At 42.2% G+C, this 17185-nt stretch overlaps 1 protein-coding gene across 5 annotated transcripts in view; it reads left to right on the forward strand.

Moving 5' to 3' along the window:
- The window catches only part of lrmda (leucine rich melanocyte differentiation associated), a 177613-nt gene that overhangs the window by 19514 nt on the left and 140914 nt on the right, over nt 1-17185 (forward strand). Inside the window, exon 1 of one of the 5 annotated variants that reach the window (XM_028423486.1) lies at nt 15483-15541. The exons of the other annotated variants lie outside the window; for them this stretch is intronic. The gene's annotated coding sequence lies outside the window, so the exon portion shown is untranslated. Of the gene's footprint in view, nt 1-15482; nt 15542-17185 lie in introns of those variants that run through there. 5 annotated transcript variants of the gene reach the window in all.

The following is a 17185-nucleotide window of genomic DNA, read 5'->3' on the forward strand; positions in this document are numbered from 1 at the left end:
CCCGCTTCCCCCTGGAGAGGGAAAGCCTCGAGCCAGAGAGAGGGGTTCTGTATGGGGGTAAGGGAGAGAGTAACAGAAAGGGGAAGTGGCTTGGAGAAGAAAAAAAAAGCGTATTTGTGGGGTGTATGGGGGGACAAGGAGGTGATGCAGGTTTGAAAGATATTGCCAATTAGCATGTGGAAGAAAAAAGGTTCTGACAGGAGGTAACCCAGTAATGATAAATATGGTGACTTAACAGTCTCTCCTCCTCCCCTTTTGTCTGTCAGACCTCACAGCTGTGGACTTAAGAACTCTTTTCACCTAAAAGGAAATCTAAAGATAATCCCAAGTTTGATGTTAGGAGAAACTCTTGAGTCAAAGGGGTGGAAAGGGGTCACCGGTGTATAGGGCAACGGGTTTAAGCTGTAAACCCTTGACAAAAGGTTCTGACAGAGTGAGTTCCTCTCCAATCTCACTGAGTGTATTTGGAAAGTTCTGAGCACCTTCTCCATGCATGAGTAAACCTACTGAAGAAAAGGGAGATAAAGGAATCGGCGGCTTTAAACGAAAAGTTTAATTTCCTTACCAAAATAAATATGTGGTATCAATCAGCGAGGTTTAATTGAATCCTCTCACCTGTTCCTCGTTTGTCAAAATTCCTCCTGGAGGATTTAAATAGCTGCCTGAATTTGAGTGACATTTCTTTCCCAGTTTTGTCAACATCAATTGTTTGTATTGTAGTGAGTATTTCGCATCTTATTCCGAAAGGATGATAGAATTGATTTGTCTGGATATACTAGAGAAAGACTTGATTCAGCTCATTTTATTGCTCGGAGTTAATATGTAAAGTTTTTCTAGGGCAAGTAAGGCCGCAGACTTTTCCTGAGTGAAGTGGGGCACATCACAGCCCATTTGCATTGTCTATTGACACTGATAATGGAAACAATGGGGGTGATCGGCCAGTAAATCCCTTATTTCTGGGTGACTACTTTCACTTGTCTCTAACTGGCAGTATACTAACATTTGGTTAATGTATTAATATAATTATTATTATATATAACTATTTAATTGACATAGTCCAATTTCATCTAAGCAAAGATGACAAAAAATGGTTTGACCAGCTTTTGACTGCCTTTCCTTTCAAGGACAAAGCTGCACTACATTAGCTGTCTGTATTAGGAGATAATACCTGTGCTGATGATGGCAGCTGACCTTGAGGAGCTTAGATGACAATAACCTTGCTATCATCCCTTGAACCCCAGTTCTCCCAGCTATAGGTGCATGTGTACACACACACACACACACACACACACACACACACTCACTCTGCACGTGCCATATTTTACTTGCTGGAAACCCACACAGCAAATGACCTTTCCTCCCCTCCCTGACGGTTTCATGCAACTGGCAACTGCAGTATTGCTTTGGAGCACATTTGCTTACCATAAGAATGTAATTTTCAGTGATAAGGTCCTGGAACTTGGCAGGGGCTGTGGGGGGGAATCTGTCATTTGGTGCCAAATCTCCAGTCCTGGATGATCCAGGGGCATGCCCTGGGGGACAGCTCAGGGCTGAGTGGGCCAAAGTAATGTCATCCTGTGGAAAAATGATTAATCTATCCCTGTCCATCCTTTATTCCACAAGGAAGGAAGGATGCAGCGCAAAACGCAGTCAGATAAGTGGGACAATGAGGCATATGTAAATTTCATTAGGCTATTGCTAAATTGCCTCATCATTCTAATTTAAGGGTAATTGAAAACAGACTAGGAAAATAAGCACAGTTAAGTTTGTGAAATTATGTGAAACAAGCACTTTTTTTAAAAAGATTTTTTTTGGATGAAGCCTGTCTGCTCAGCTTGGACTCATGGGATCTATGTACCCTTTGAGGGGTGGTATGCAGTGCACATAAAGTACCGAGGGTGAATATCAGAGCTGAGAGCCTCACCATAAATACTCAGGTCAGAGCTGTCAGCCAGAACACTTCTCATAGTGGTCTCTCTTCTCTTTTTAGTTTTAATCCACTCATCATGGGGTGAGTGAGGGAGAGAGAAACAGATACAGGCAGAGATGGCATGCTACAGTACAGTAACAGATTGGAAAGCAGTAAGAAAAGTAGGAGAAAAACGTACTCTGAAGTGTGTGTGAATCCATAATAGCACCACTTAATGACACAAACTATCTTCCCTTGCTGTCGGGAGAGAGGCTAGGCTTCCTCTGAGTCTCAGAGGGCCCACTGTTACAAAACAGAAGACAGTAGGGCTTTGACAGCTCCAAGTGTCTAGGGCCAGGGAAATAATTGATAGCAGGCTGCCTGCATCCAAGGTCCTTTAGCAGTAATTGCAAGCAGAATCTGACTCTCTGATCTCACCAGTGGTATTGGCTATGCCAGAACAGCCTGGCTTTGACAGATTGCCTTCCTGCAGTAATAACTTAGGCATGTTCCCTGTTTTCTCACACAAGGCCATACAGCGCTGTCTCCACCACAGAACTAGCCCAGAATCATCAGTGATTATTTCAAATGTGTATTTTTCTTTTAGCTCTTGGCAGATTTTTCTGACAGGACACTCTTCGTGTAATGGTTTTGCCTCTAGCCAACTACTCCGTACATTGTTTCCTATTGTAATTTTTACTTTTTTTTGTCAGTAACATGAAATTATTGCAAGAAAAAAAATTCAGTGCAGCTCAGAAAGAAACAAACAGATCCAACAGAGTTGTTTTATTTCTGAATTTCTTGTAAAATTAGACATTTATTAGCTCTAAAAAGAGTCTGCTACAAATCAGTTGTGCTGCAAAAATCTTTTCTTAAAATAGGAATTGCCACACATTCTCTGTTGCCATGGCTTTTGCGATGAATGACAGCCTGAAGCCTTTATGGCCTTTTGAGGGATAGTTCTCTCTCTTCCCCCTCCTTCCCTCCCCTCATCTCCTTGTCTCCTCTCCCTCCTCCCCTCTCGCTCAGTGGCACTCTTCCATGCTCACTGTCTGCACTGTAAAGCACTCAGGGATTTATTGTCAGCTGGAGTTTCCTTGATGGGGTGTAATAATACTGTGCCTTTCTCACCCGCTAAGGTGGTAGAATCCCCTCCCTCTGCCGATGAGAGGACCCCTGTGGGCTGCCCTGTGTGCGCCTGTGTTCTGCGGCGGACTTATAAGCCTGGCAGCTCCACCCCATGGCTGTCCAAACAAGGTTTCTCAACAGGCGCCCACATCAAAAAGAGCAGTGCATGGGAGCTGCAGGAAAGTGAAACGGCAGGATGTTGCCTTTAGTTATTTATTTATTTCGCTGTTCACAAACAGAAGAAAAGAGTTAAAAGCATGTGCGCTCTTTTGGCGTAGTAAGGGCTTTTGTCTGTTTGTTTTGTCATTTGGCAGTAAAACTGTAAATTGTTGCTACTGCTAATTACATCTGAGTAGTTTTGTGTTCATAGTTGCCAGAAATTATTTCAGGCAGGACTGATGAGAGTAAACACTAAACTGATTTCTGAATGAAAATCATTAAAGAGATGGAAGTGTAAATAGACACGATCCCCATGACACCCCACAGTAGGAAATGTGATACTGCGGTTAGTAGTTTACTGCCAATGTCTGCCAGTTAATCTAATTTAATCTTTAAATAAAGGCTTAAATCAATGCAAATAAACATGAGTAAATGAGTCTGGGAATAACATGTGGGAAAAATATCAAACACAATATGAAGCAAGTTAAAAGTCCCTAAATGCCTCAAAGCATATTCACAGCTCAGCAGGCGAGCTGCAAAGGCGGCTGCTGGATATTATAAATAGAAACTCCTTGTACAAACCCACATTTAATAAAAGATCCTTTGAATGATCCTTCAATAGGAGCAGACGGTTAGTCAGGTCGGGGTGGGATGAACTGGTCCCAGCTCCCTGTCCTCTGTGAACACTTGGTGGCAAGATGGATGGGCGCGTCATGCTGCTTTGAAATGTCTAAACATAGATGTTTTAGAGGTGGACGCAATGTGAAAATGTAAATAAACTTTATTGGAACTCGGGGTCAGGCTGAGGTTGGATTTATGGTTTTGGCATTCACCCTTAGGCCCATCCGTCATCCTTTTTGCCCTACCAAGCCCCTCAGTCCCAGCTCCTCCTGCTTGAGCCAAGTCCCTCCTCCCCCCTTACCCCCACACCCCAGATCACAAGACCCTCAGCTGAACTACAGCCGACCTGCTGGATCCAAGGCCAGCTGGGCTTCAGATGCCATAATAAGAACCATTCAGTGCCTTTAATGATTGTGTGACTATTGGGCAGGCCTCTTTATCACCCTGTTTTTCAATTTCTCCAGCTATATTTATCGCTTTTTTATCTTTCCTGTTAATTGTTTCATTTCTTGTTACTTTCTCTTTTATCCTTTTTTTTTGATCCAGCAATGTGTGGGAGGTCTAGAGGGACATGTCGAGTTTAGGCTGTCTTCTGTCTCTGCAGTGGTGTCACAAGAGTCTGTGTTCACTTATTTACGGCACAGATGGTTGTCATGCCAGTGTTCCCAAATTATCAAGACATAACAGGACTCTTGTCATCAGCTGTGATCTCACATTAAAAACATTTGACTATTGCTCTGTTGCTGTTTTGTTTTGGGCAAATAACAGCTGTCAGAAACATTCATTTTATATGATATAGGCATCATAATTCTTATTTTGCAATGTAATAATAATTAAGTTGACATTAGGTTTGATTTATTGTAAAGTGCTATACTGAATGGTTGTATGATAAGCTGATGAATATACATACACATTAATGAGGGATAAATTGCAGTCCTGTTTCACTTCATATATATTGCACTTAAATCCTCAGATGGAGCACAACGGTGATTATTGCTGGAAAAAAAACCTCATTATCTTTTCTTCAGTAGCTGTGTTCTTGCACTTGTCCCAGCATTAGAATATTAGAGGACACCTGCCCTAAATGACTAAAGGGTATAGCAGGGAAGCGCTTTGATCTTGTGTGACAGTTTGACTGCCTCGATGGGAGTGGCCCTCATAATCCTTTTGCTTAACTTGTACTTTTTGGCCCAGTCGGGGTCTTGTCCAGGGATAAAGCAGTGGGCTAGGTCTTAATCAAACAGCAGGGTCGCTGCCTGCATGTAACGAAGGGTCTTTGAGGGTTAGAGTGCGGAAGGGCACATTTAGGACAGGGATGACTACACACAAATGAAGGATTAGGCTGTTTTGCCTACTTGGAAATAGAAGCGGTTTTCATTATTGAAAGAGTAAATCAGTGAATTTAGGAACACTGGGAGTTGTTCTCTTTTCCACAGTGCTGACATCATACACCCACTGCGAGAACTATTCATGATCCGCTCTGGCTTGTGTGCCGACTTTCTGATAATTGCCGCAGTCAATCTTAGTTTAATGACTCATGCCGGTCTGCAAAACAAATATCACTGACTGTCACATTGCATGCAAACAGTGCAGCTTCACATAAAAGAGCCTGCTCTGCAGACTCAGTCTGGTCCTAGTCGTCGCCTAAAGGGATCAGACTACCAGTGGTACACAAGTACAAGTAGTGTCATTGGTCAGTTATGTGATTCTTGTTAAACAGTGGGAGCCAAGCCCAGCATGAATGAGCTGTAACGAAGACCACTTATTTGTCACCAGATCTTCTTATAATTATCTTAAAGCCAAATCCAGTCACACTGGGAGTGTTTGTTAGTATGTTATTTTCCTCTAATATTCTTCTCGCACCAAATTGCAAGCACATGCAGAACCACTGTCTCTATTACCTATTATGTTTTTGTATTTGTAAATAACAGGTGGAGATTTGCTGTTATTTGTGATACAACAGACAAACCACCAAACCTTTAAAAAAGGGAAAGACAACTCATTTAGAATTATAAACCATTTTCTCTGTTTGTCACTTCTATTGATTTTCTCCTGCCCCCGTCTCTCATGGTTTATATCTAGCTATAAGATATACTCCTGAGGAGGATTTATTGCAGCTATAGGCCTTGCCCGCCAGGTCTGCCATTACTGAGAGAAGAGAATAGCGGGGGTGGAATGGTAGGGATGGTGCAGTATTGGATAGTGTTTAAATACCGTAAAAAGAGCCTGCTCATTTACCCTGCGAGAGCTTTGCTAAGCAGACTGGTGTGATAATCCTGTGAGTAGCAGGTGGCTTTCTTTTAATGTTGGTGTAAAACAAAATTGCACTTTTTCTCTTCCCTGTTTTCTATCCACATTTTATAATCGCTAAATGAGACAATTGATCGCCTGATGGCAAGAAAACGGTTTCGTACTCAAAGTAGACCTGAGGAGAGGATGATGATACTAGCAGGACAGGAAAAAAAGAGCATTATTGTCTTTACTTTCAATCTCCCATCTTTTTCTTTCTCCCTCTCAGGCCGGGCTGTCAGCAGTGAGGAAGAGGAGGAGGAGGAAGCTGGCCTTTTTTCTTCTTCCCCCACCACTTCCGAATTACCTGCTGGGTCCGAGCTCTTTTATGCTCTTGTTGTGACAGGTAGATTTATAAGGCTTGAAATTTGTACAAATCAGTTGTCATTCAGCGGCAGCTGTCAATGTGTCAAGCTGTCAGGGCCTGCTGTGAGGGAGATGCCTTAGGGGGCTGAGCGAGGGGGCAACCGCCCAGAAAAGAAAATGAGTTCAAACAGACCTGAGAAGCTCCTCTATTCCACAGGCCTCCCTGCCCCTGTGGAGACGCCATCGATTTCTCTTGATGTTGAGCAACAGCGCGCCCAAAAATGACACGGCACACCGCGCTCAACCCAGTCAGGCTGCGACACACCAACGTGCGCTGCACCAATCCCCTCAATCTGCAGTATGCCTCTCATTCTCTGCTAAATGGCTGGAAATCTGTAATCTCTCAGAGGAGGGAGAACACCAGAGTTGTGTTTAGAGATCGCTGGCAATGGCTGTCGTGTTTTCATGTGCCGCTTAAGTAGCTGAAATGGAAATCTCTCAGCGGAGAATGACAAGCGTGTTTAAAGAGTGTTGTCGATTGTTGTCTTGTTTGCTTGTTTTCTGTGGCCTTGTCTCAGCGTGAGCCTCGCCTGTATGTTGATTGGCGGGCCTGCTGGGGCAGTGATGGGCATGACAGCCTCTCTCAGTCAGAAGACCCCAGGTGACACACACCTTCTCCATCCTCAATCCTTCTACACAGTCTTCACAGAGCAGTGGCAAAGACAGGTGCTGCAACCAGTGTGAAGTGTGTGGAAACAAAAGACAACAGCTGACAGAGAAGCTGTGCCATGAGGCTGTGTGCACGTCAAGGTGTGGGATGACACAAATATGCTCATATTTCTCTCATGCGCGTGTCTTTGTGGTGTTATTGGTTCAGCTGTCACATCCAGCGTGTGGTAGCAGATGGAGGCAAACAGGTTATTATTGATAACACATTATTAGCACTCTTTCATGTGTGGTATGAAGTGTGTTACCATTATCTGGAAATTAAAGTAGCAGAATGAAAATATAATGGTGCAAAACATTGTTCATTTTATGTATTGTACAATATGGTGGTTATGTATTGTATTTTTTATTAGGTCTTATTAGGTTGCCTTATTTCATATAAAACATACTCAAGATGTGTCATGTGTCTCCTTTTTGTGTTAACATATATTTTCTTTCTTACCAGACAGCGAACCCATTGAATGCACAAGCTGTGCTTCGGCTTAATGATGCTGTCACATTTGTTGTCAGCATTTTGCAGTTGTGAAACAGTACATGATGTTGTTATTCAAGGTTTTTGTCACCTTGCCCTTCCAATTTAATGACAACAACATAAGAAGGGGGGAAAAAAAACCCTCAACGGAACAGCACTGTTTACATCCAGGTGTGTCAGCCAAGTTTGTTTTCACACCCTTCATGTCTGTGTTTGTTATGTATCACAGCCAAACTCTGTCCCCTGAGATGGACCCAAGCTTGGCCTGCTGAATCTGATTCAAAGGTTTGACCAGAGCTCGAGAGTGAACACGAGGGAAGCGGTTTGAATTCTGCTTGAGAGCTGGTTAATTTGAAACCTGAGGTCTCAATTTCTTTTCATAGCATGCCGTGCTCCAGCACGGATAACCTGGCTTCCATCCAAACCTCCACCTTAACATGTGTGAACACAGTCACAGACGTAGACATACATCAGAGCTGCAAGGCTACACTGTAATTAGCCTGATGAGGTTTTGGTGGGGATCCTCCATGACAGATTCATCATCTGCACCTGGCAACATTGGGTCCCTGGAAGAAAAAAGGTTTCATGGGACAGCGTTGGGAAGGTGACACTCGCTCAGCAGCCCTGCAACAAGGGGTGAAATATTAATCAAAGTTTTCCATGCAGCTATTAACAGCTGCTGGCCGTGGCCTCTGTGTGGCTCTGTGTATATGTGTGTGTGTGTTTATTGTGTGGCAATGAGCAGCAAGTTAGTCCACAGAGAGATGAGTGTGACGTGTCTGAGTTTGTCTTGTAAAAATGCAGCTGTCCAGGACATGACAGCTACAGCGTTAGAGGGGCCATTATGGGGTGTAGAACATTTCCTGGGAAATGGCTTGAAAAATGACAATGCAGCCTGTGCAATATTAATTGCTACACAGTCACCATAAATAAGTCAAAAAGCTTTAAGAGAGGAACAAAGTAGAGCAGAACTGGTTATCCATTGATCATAAAACAAGAGAAAAACATTAAATCTTATGCATCAATTATTTTTATTGTGTTCCTTTCTGAGGAATTAGATTTTAGATATGTTTGTTCTGCTCCATTGTTTTTCATTCGCCTTCCTCTGGGTTACTGTTTGGCTATGAAAACTGCTGGCTGTCTGAGAATCGCAGTAACATATTGACATCCATTCTGTGAATCGTTGCCTTTGTCCTCTGTGACCTTTTGTGACTCTAACTTGTTAAATGTAGGATATTTGTACTTCAAAGGGTTAGCTTTGGTTTGCAAATGAAAACTTAAATGCGCTCCGGACTCCCATTTAGTTGCAAATTAACAGTTCATTGTGGGGAAGCTGTTGGTGCATGTTTGGCAAACCGTTTTTCACGTAATGAATAGCTTACACATGTCATCGGTTTATAAGGTAGCAGAGTGAAAAGAAAACCTTTGACTTTACATTTGCAGCCATAAGGGTGCCTTAAATAATACTTTTAAAATTATATTTAACGTATTTATATAATGTCTTTGACGTGAAAGGAGTCTGTTTACTTTATTTTACTTGCCATTTTACTTGCAATGACACATTTAACCCTATCTTTTATACTATTATAATTCTAGAACTTAAAGATTTTAGAGAGGTGGATTAAAACACTTTATAAAGTTATATTAGCAGAGAGCTGGCAGGTTTTTATTGTTCATGTAGCCCTGTCTTTTCTGCACATAAAAATGTGAGTAAAAAGGTAATCACTGCAGAACTTGTGTAGTTTTTTCTGCTGGTATTGTTTTCATGTCTTGTTACTCAGCAAGCTTTTGTCTGATTTAGCAACGGGCATATGTTGTTTAATAGGAAATTAATTCTCACCCCCACAGCCTACCCCTCCAGTAAATCAGGCATGTTAACCAAAAACCTGAACACAGTGACTAATTAGAATCAAAAGGGCTGGAATCCATAATGGGCCTCCTTCACTCAAAACACTACTCTATAATTGGCCATAAATAAACCCTTGCTGTTTTTGTGTGAGCTGTAAACAGCTGAATGCTTCAATTAAGCAGAAATACACCCGCACCATGTTAAATGCAGGGTGCTTGGGAGCTGCTGACATATGGATATGATCTGCACCCCTGGCTCCCTCGCTGTTCCAATTCAGGCCCTTTTCTGTAGAGTGCGTGAGAAGCACAGATAATTTCTTTTTGCCGGTGTAATATTATAGTGACTCATAAATAGATGGTTACCCTTTTAGTACTAAAAGTTTTCATTAAAGACGCCTGAGTTTTGTTATTGACACCATGGGTTGCCTATGCAGGGAAACACAGTAAAATTTATCAGTGTGCTTTTCCTCACCTAATAAATCATCTAAACAGGGCAGACCATATGGCAGATAAGACCTTGGAAATGTGGCTTCGGCATGTGAAGAGTCAAGTTGCTTGAAATCAGGAACGATCACAGAGTGCTCTCTTCCTTTCCCCCCTCGCTCGTCCTCTCTCACAGAATATCTCCTAGTTATTTTACACGCCATTTTCTTGTTCACCTTATCACCTCTTTGTCACTTGTTTTTTTTCACTTTCCCCCAAGAAGGGAGAAGCAATTCCTATGTGTAAAGGACTGGGAGTAGATAACTCTCTCTCTCTCTCTCTCTCTCCTCCTTTTCTTTCTCCCTCTCTCACACTCTCACCCCCCCCCCCCACCCCCACCTCTGCCGAGAGGGTCCTGGGAGGTGCACAGACTGATGGGAGAGGATGATATATGTAGCGTCTGTGTCCCGGCTCTCCTCTGGCCCTTTGTCATTAATCATAGCCATTAGCTTTTCTCACTGCAGCCTTGTCTGTGCACCGCTATGAAAAAGCAGCCTTTTCTCTCATATCCCACACCAAGAGAGCCTGCTAATACTTCTGCCTCACTGTCACCTAGCTGCATTTTCAGCACACAACAGATTGTAATGTAGAAGATGGATATAAGATCCAAAAGCTGCTATTCTTCACTAGCTAGGAGAGGGAGGGATTATTGAGTGGCTGTAAAGGAGAATTGATCATCAATATTGATTTTTGCCAATAATACTTTCTCCCTTTGTGCTTTTGCAGTCTAGGTTTTTCTCAATATACTGACTGTTAAAACACTCATTGACTAAACAATAAACAAGCAACATAATTCAAATGTGATAACATGTGTTTTTTGGACTGGTTTAAACTGGACTTGGCTCTGTGGAAGGCTGTAGAGAGTTGGTTTAGATGGCCAAACGTGTGAACTAATGAGAATAAACAGCTGGCCACTGTGGTGACCATCTAGTGTAATAGAGATATATGGCCACCAGCTCCTGCACGCCTACTCCTCCAATCCCCAAACTGTGCCTGACAGATATACTAAAGCCTCATCAGTCTAGTCCCAGTCACACCAAACACACACACACTTTTGTGTCATACACCCACACTCAAAGGCCTAAACTCTCAGGCAAAGCAGCACAGATGTGGTGCAGTCCACATCCACTCTCTCTCTCTCTCTCTCTCTCTCTCTCTCACACACACAGGCATGGAGCCAGCACTTTCCACATTAGAGAGTCAACCCTCTTTTTCTCATTTCCCTAACTGTATCATCCATACTGTACCTAATGAAATGATTGCAAGTAGTTATTGCTGACTTATTATCTAGACACACAGCTTTATCAAAGTGCTGCATTGATTTAGTGGACTGTGTCGCCAAGAAAACTCCGGGGATATTTCATTTGCCTGGCTTTGCCATAATAATGGGACCCATCCCAGTATGCATTATGCATAGATAGACCATAGATAATTCAAACAGGAGGAACACATGCATTACCTTGGCGCTGTAACCTCCCAGTCTCATACTGTCTATTTTATTAGGCTGTGGTGTTGTTTGTTTTCTTGCGCTGCACTGGGATCCCATTACAGTGAAATGATAAGAACCTACACCACAGCCGGCAACATGTACAAATTTGTGTCATAGTTTTCAGCTTTGATAAATCCCAAACACCTTATTCAGCAGGTATTTGTGCTTCCTCTCATTTGACGGTGTTATGTCCTTTCAAAGAGGGAGCTAGCTCCAGGTGGCTCTGTGCCCCCCCCTCAGGGTTTGCAGAGCGAGATAAGCGTTTGTCTTTCCTATTCTAAAGTGGCTCCTGTTAAGCCCCATACCTGGAAGATGACTGATTTTGACAATACAATTTACATCTCTGTATAAAACAATCTCACACTGCGCCTGCCGATTTACACCGGATTAAACTGTTTGTCTCTGTCACGGGGTAACCACACAATCTATCAGGGCCTCTGTGCCTTTTCCAATACCACATTCCTTCTCTTGTCCCTCGAGAGCAGAAAATTGATCCAGAATAGAGTGCAGGGCCTCCCCCCTTTTAAAATTGCTACAACAGCTTTGGAGGACCTACAATTATTGAAACATGCAGATGTCAGTAATTTCAATAAAACTGATATGGTAGTAATGAAAACATCTGACTGAGGGGGCGACGGCTACAGGATTTATGGCTGCATTAGAGGAAAAAGGCTGAGATGACAGTTTTGTAGCGTTGTGCGGCACTCCCTTGTTTCACACACATTAAAGGCGCCGATCAATTAGCGTCCGACGCCGTTAGCTTTGCCACAGACGGTCCTTTTACGGTGACATGAAAAATGCATAGGTTCCTTGGAGAGATTTTGGAGCCATTAGCTATCCTCATCCTCACGTTTCTGTGTAAGTGTGCATTTGCAGTGATGTATGGCTGTACAGTAACCCTAAGCGTTTTGTATCGTTTTATCTAGGCATAACATTTTAAAGGATTTTATGTTCCTTTTTGTAGAGACTGGAGTGTAAGGGCAGGGTTGGGTCTCGTCAGAACCAATCGCCATAATAGAATGTCACAATAAAGGGTTGCAAGAAATGGGATATTCAATTTATTTTGGCATTTCTGATGCCAATATCTGCACTAATTTTACCATCACCACTATAGATTATTTAATATAATAATAAAATGGTAAGTTACATTTTAGTGTTGATGAAATGTGGTTTGGCTCCTCTTTACATCATTAGCATGTAGCAACTCTGCTAACAGAGTAAAAAAATGTAAAACAATTCCTCAGTCCAATCTTGACATACATTTCTGCAGTGTGCATGTGAGTTAGTGAGTGAATGTTAAGATTGCATTTTAAAGCCATTATTGCAGCAGTGCCGATCGTGTGCGTCCCTTCCCTGCAGGTGGTTTAGTGTTAAATGCACATGTTTCAGTACAGAAATCCAGATTAACTCTATGCATATTGTCGAGCTACTCAGATCAAAATACCTCTTTCCATCCATTATTGCAGTCCTATGATCTCATGGTGTCTGAGTGCTGCCTTTCTGTTCCCCTTAGGTGAGTCATTGCAAGGCCTGTCAACCTCTCTGCTCCATACGCCATATGTCTAATTCTAATTAAATGAACATTAAGACCCCTCCTCCTCCTCCACTTTTTCTTTTTCTCACCCTTCCTGATGCTATCAGAGCTTGGAGAGCTCAAATGTTAAAGTAATGAATGTGTTAGCACTGTGACAGGAGCAAGAGAAGGAGGAGGAGGAGAGGAGGCTGAGGAGTGACTTCGCACTGCAGCTAGGTTTTCTTCCACCATCGGCCACAATGGCAGCAACAGGGCTTGGTCACATTTGATTTGCATAACCTGCTAAAAAGCTATCAGGGGCCAGCAATTGATTGAATTTCACCTCAGAGAAGTGCTAATTAATAACAGTGCGGATCTGACAGGCCTTTATTATGTGCGTGGGACAGGAGATGATGTCTGTATTAGCAGGGTCTCTGGAAGCTGTGGAGGAGAATATAGAATGATGAATTAATGGAAACTACTATGCCCTGGCTCCATCATCATATCATTAGGAGACCATTGATGGTTTCACACTACAGATAGAAATCTATAACAGTGTGATGGTGCAGTAATATTTAGGCAGCAGCTTATCATCTGCTCTATATCACGGGTTGAGTATGTGGTTCATATTCTCCATCAGCACTCAAGTGCGAGTGAACTGGGATTTTTGGAATTGTGGACTAAGCAGAGGTTTGTTTCAACATTTTTCCTGGCACACAAACATGGCAACAAAATGATCTGTCCAAGATTATGTGTTTTTGAGAGATGTATTATTCTGCCAGTTTTATTGACTTAATGTCTACTCTTAGCTTATTTTGTTGGCAAATTATCCAGCAGTAATTGTCAGTTATCTTCATCTGCTTGTGATATAGACTTGACATGGACGTAGTCTGAAATTGAGGTTTTTCAAAGACCAGATGGCTTTTTGGGCCTCAGGGTTTTTTGTAGAATTCGTTCAAAGCCAATTGGTAACTCACATCACGAATGACATACATTTCCACATGCCGTGCAAGGAAGTTTCAGAACAAATATAAACCAACCTTTTTGTTCTTCTTAAAGTTCACATCCTCTATGTTTTTCACAGGATTGGTAGCCTAGGTAGTCAGGATTGGTAGCCTAGGTAGTCATCCCATTCTCCATTATGACCCATGCCATGCAAGGGAAAAGACCACAGGGCCCATACTGTTGCTATGTCTACACATTTAATAAATATCTATCCTCATAAAATTGTATTAAAGCACTGAGAACTGTGGTTAGGGTGGATGGGCGTCACATAGAGTAAAAAGATTTATTTATTTTCTTCTGTGTTTTTTCTTGTTTTTTTTCTCCATTTCAATCAGTGAGGTCTTCATGGAAAGGCTTTGATTGGAGCTGCCAAAGGGCTCTTGCGCACTTTGGCCAAAATGATCCCCATAGCCAGGGCGATAACATTCATAGACGCCATCATAAACTGCCCGAGCGGTATGCTGCATTGTTGCCAGCAGTAATTACTCTGGTAAAAACAACTTAACTATGTGTAAATGACCACTGGTGCTTGGTGAATATCATATTTCCTGAATAAGTTATTAGATTAAGAGGCTGCACTGTGAAGAGATTGAAAATGACAGATACAGAAATCAAGCCCAGATTGCGTGGTATATCTGACCAGAAGTTGCTTCATAACATCACTAATAAGATGAATTCCTTTTTTTTGTAACCATGACCCTCTACTGCAATAAAACAGGTCTTTGTTGTCAGTGTGTGTTTTTCTGTTATGAATTGCAGTTCACTGCTGAAACAGATACAATAATGCAAACATCTCCCTTTTTACGTCTTTTATTAAGGCACTATATAAACACACATTCAGTATATTAGATACAGTGGTACTGTGTGAGAGAAAGATTAGAGTATTCCTCAGATAAAGAGCCCCATTATAGTGGTTTGCTGCTTATTCAAGGTCGTACTGTATACTAGTAGCATAGTGATGCTTTCATGGTGTTCAATGCTTATTGCTCTAAATTAGCTCTCCTAAATCATGGCGGCCCTTCGGATGGGACGCCTGAGAGTCCTGCATGTGTTAATGTTGTATACACCCCACAATTCCACTTGAAGCAGAAACACTCTTCATCATTCCACCAAACAGGGAAATGCCCCTGGGTAATGAGACTGACTGCAATTGAGAGTAACTTATGGAGCTAATATTCTATATCTGCACATAACCAGGGCTCTACAGGACGTCATAAACATACACTCGGGTGTGTTTCCCCAAACATCATTCTGCCATGCATATTATTTCCCTGTCTGTCTTCATGGCAGTGTTGTAATTGGAGGCCGACAAGATGAACTACGTTTGATATAACAGAGCAGATTCTCTGAGGAGTTCCCTTATTTGGGGTAATGCAATTTATTGTTTGTGTTTTGTCTGTGTGCAACATGCTGTAATGCAACTCTCTGACTTGGACCCAGCTTTTAAACTATCATATAAAATCAGAAGATGAGGCTACATTCACACTTTACTTTTTAAAACATAATTGATTTTTTCTGCGTTTATAGCTCGTGTCTGCACTGCCAAGGCTTTTAAACACCCAGTGCAGGATGCTAACCCAGGTGCCTTACAAGGTTAGTGTTGTATTGCTTTTGCTTTTGCTGTTTTATCAGGTTTAGACAACAAAAACTGGTTTTGTTTTAGAAAAATAAAATACATTTCTTAAATAATGTTAAAAATTAATCCCAAAAATGATCAATGCAGAAATCTATATTCTGAACCTGTATTATGTTTGAATCAGCATTGCTATTATTTTTGGTGAAGCTGGGCTCATCTTGAGACTATATATGTATCCTTTAAAGTGTTTGCGTCTCAGATCAGGCTTTAGTCTTTGCCTAGGACTTCCCAGAGAATCGTTTGTCTAAATGTGCATTAGTCATTATTGTTAGGGCCTTTATCGGAGCTCATAGATCTCACAACAAATAGGTGGCCTGTGACAGAAATAAGGTGCTAGTATTCAATAGCCCACCCCTGTGTTCTACTCTCCACTCCCTCCCTATTTCCATCTCTCTACCTTTTTCTCTCAGTTGTAACACAAAGACATGCATAATGTGGACTGCAATCTGATAAGTGTTCCTTCATGGTAGCCCTCCCCTGCTCTACACATCACAACAGTTAAGAGGGAGTGTGTATATTTGTGTGGGTATGTGTGTGAGGAAGAAAGAGAGAGAGTGAGCAGATCAGAGCAGGGGGAGCTGTGGTTGGGATTGAACTGGGCTGTCTGAAGTTGATTAATCGGCCTGTGAGGGTGAGAGACTCCCGGGCCAGGCAGCAGGGTCCATCCCCGTGGCATGTGATGCTGATTGGCTTTGTCCTGTGCGTCTGCGCTGGAGGAGCGGACATTAAGATTAAGTGATGCTGTCGTGTCGGGGAGCACTGCACTGCATCATTCTGGGAAGAGACAGCTGTGCTGCTTAATCCTTCATCACCAGGGGAGAGCTGCCAGGACCCAGATATACAGCCAAAGATAACCCTCCATAACTTCTGCTAAAGATCAGGAAACTTTGAATTCGCATCCATCTGCTTGGCTCTGTTCAGCGCAACCTCCCTGTGTCTGAGTGCTAGAAATGAGCAGTCACTAAGAACGCTAAATAAAAGGGAGGAGGAGGAGGAGGAGAAAGTGAAGGATGGCTGAAGGGAGTAATCTAAGACCAGTAGTGTGGATGAGCTGTGTATGGATAACCTCTGGCACCAAAGACTGCCTTTTGTCTTTGTGAATGATAGAATCATAAGAGATAAATGACAGACAAACTAACTATGTTTTTAAGCCTAATTAATTATGGGCAAATCAGCTTGATTGTGCTCCACCGTACCATGTTTTTTATTTTTTTTATTGAAGCTTTTTCATTGTAGTGTACACATATATTTATCATTATGTACTTCAGTTCAAAATGTCTGCAAAGAACCCTGCTGAGATTCAGGACCTCTGACATGTTGTGGTTAATGGTGGGAGTACAGTCCTCAGAGCTGCAGTTATATGTTGTGACACTGGTGTTAAAGGCTGCCACTATAGTTTTCCGATGAAGCAGAGGCGCAGCCAGTAAGCTGTTACCCAGATTGGTGCTTTTTATCCACTCCAGTATGTCCTGACTTTAGTCTTATTTGCAACAGCCTTTCTTCACTGAATGCTTTTAAATATTCAGGTTTACAAATGTGATTGTGTTTAATGGTATAATAGTGAGATTACAGTAAGAAACTGTGGTGAAAGTAAACCTGCA

The sequence above is a fragment of the Parambassis ranga genome, chromosome 15 (assembly GCF_900634625.1).
Source record: "Parambassis ranga chromosome 15, fParRan2.1, whole genome shotgun sequence".
In the NCBI taxonomy this organism is placed as follows: domain Eukaryota; kingdom Metazoa; phylum Chordata; class Actinopteri; family Ambassidae; genus Parambassis; species Parambassis ranga.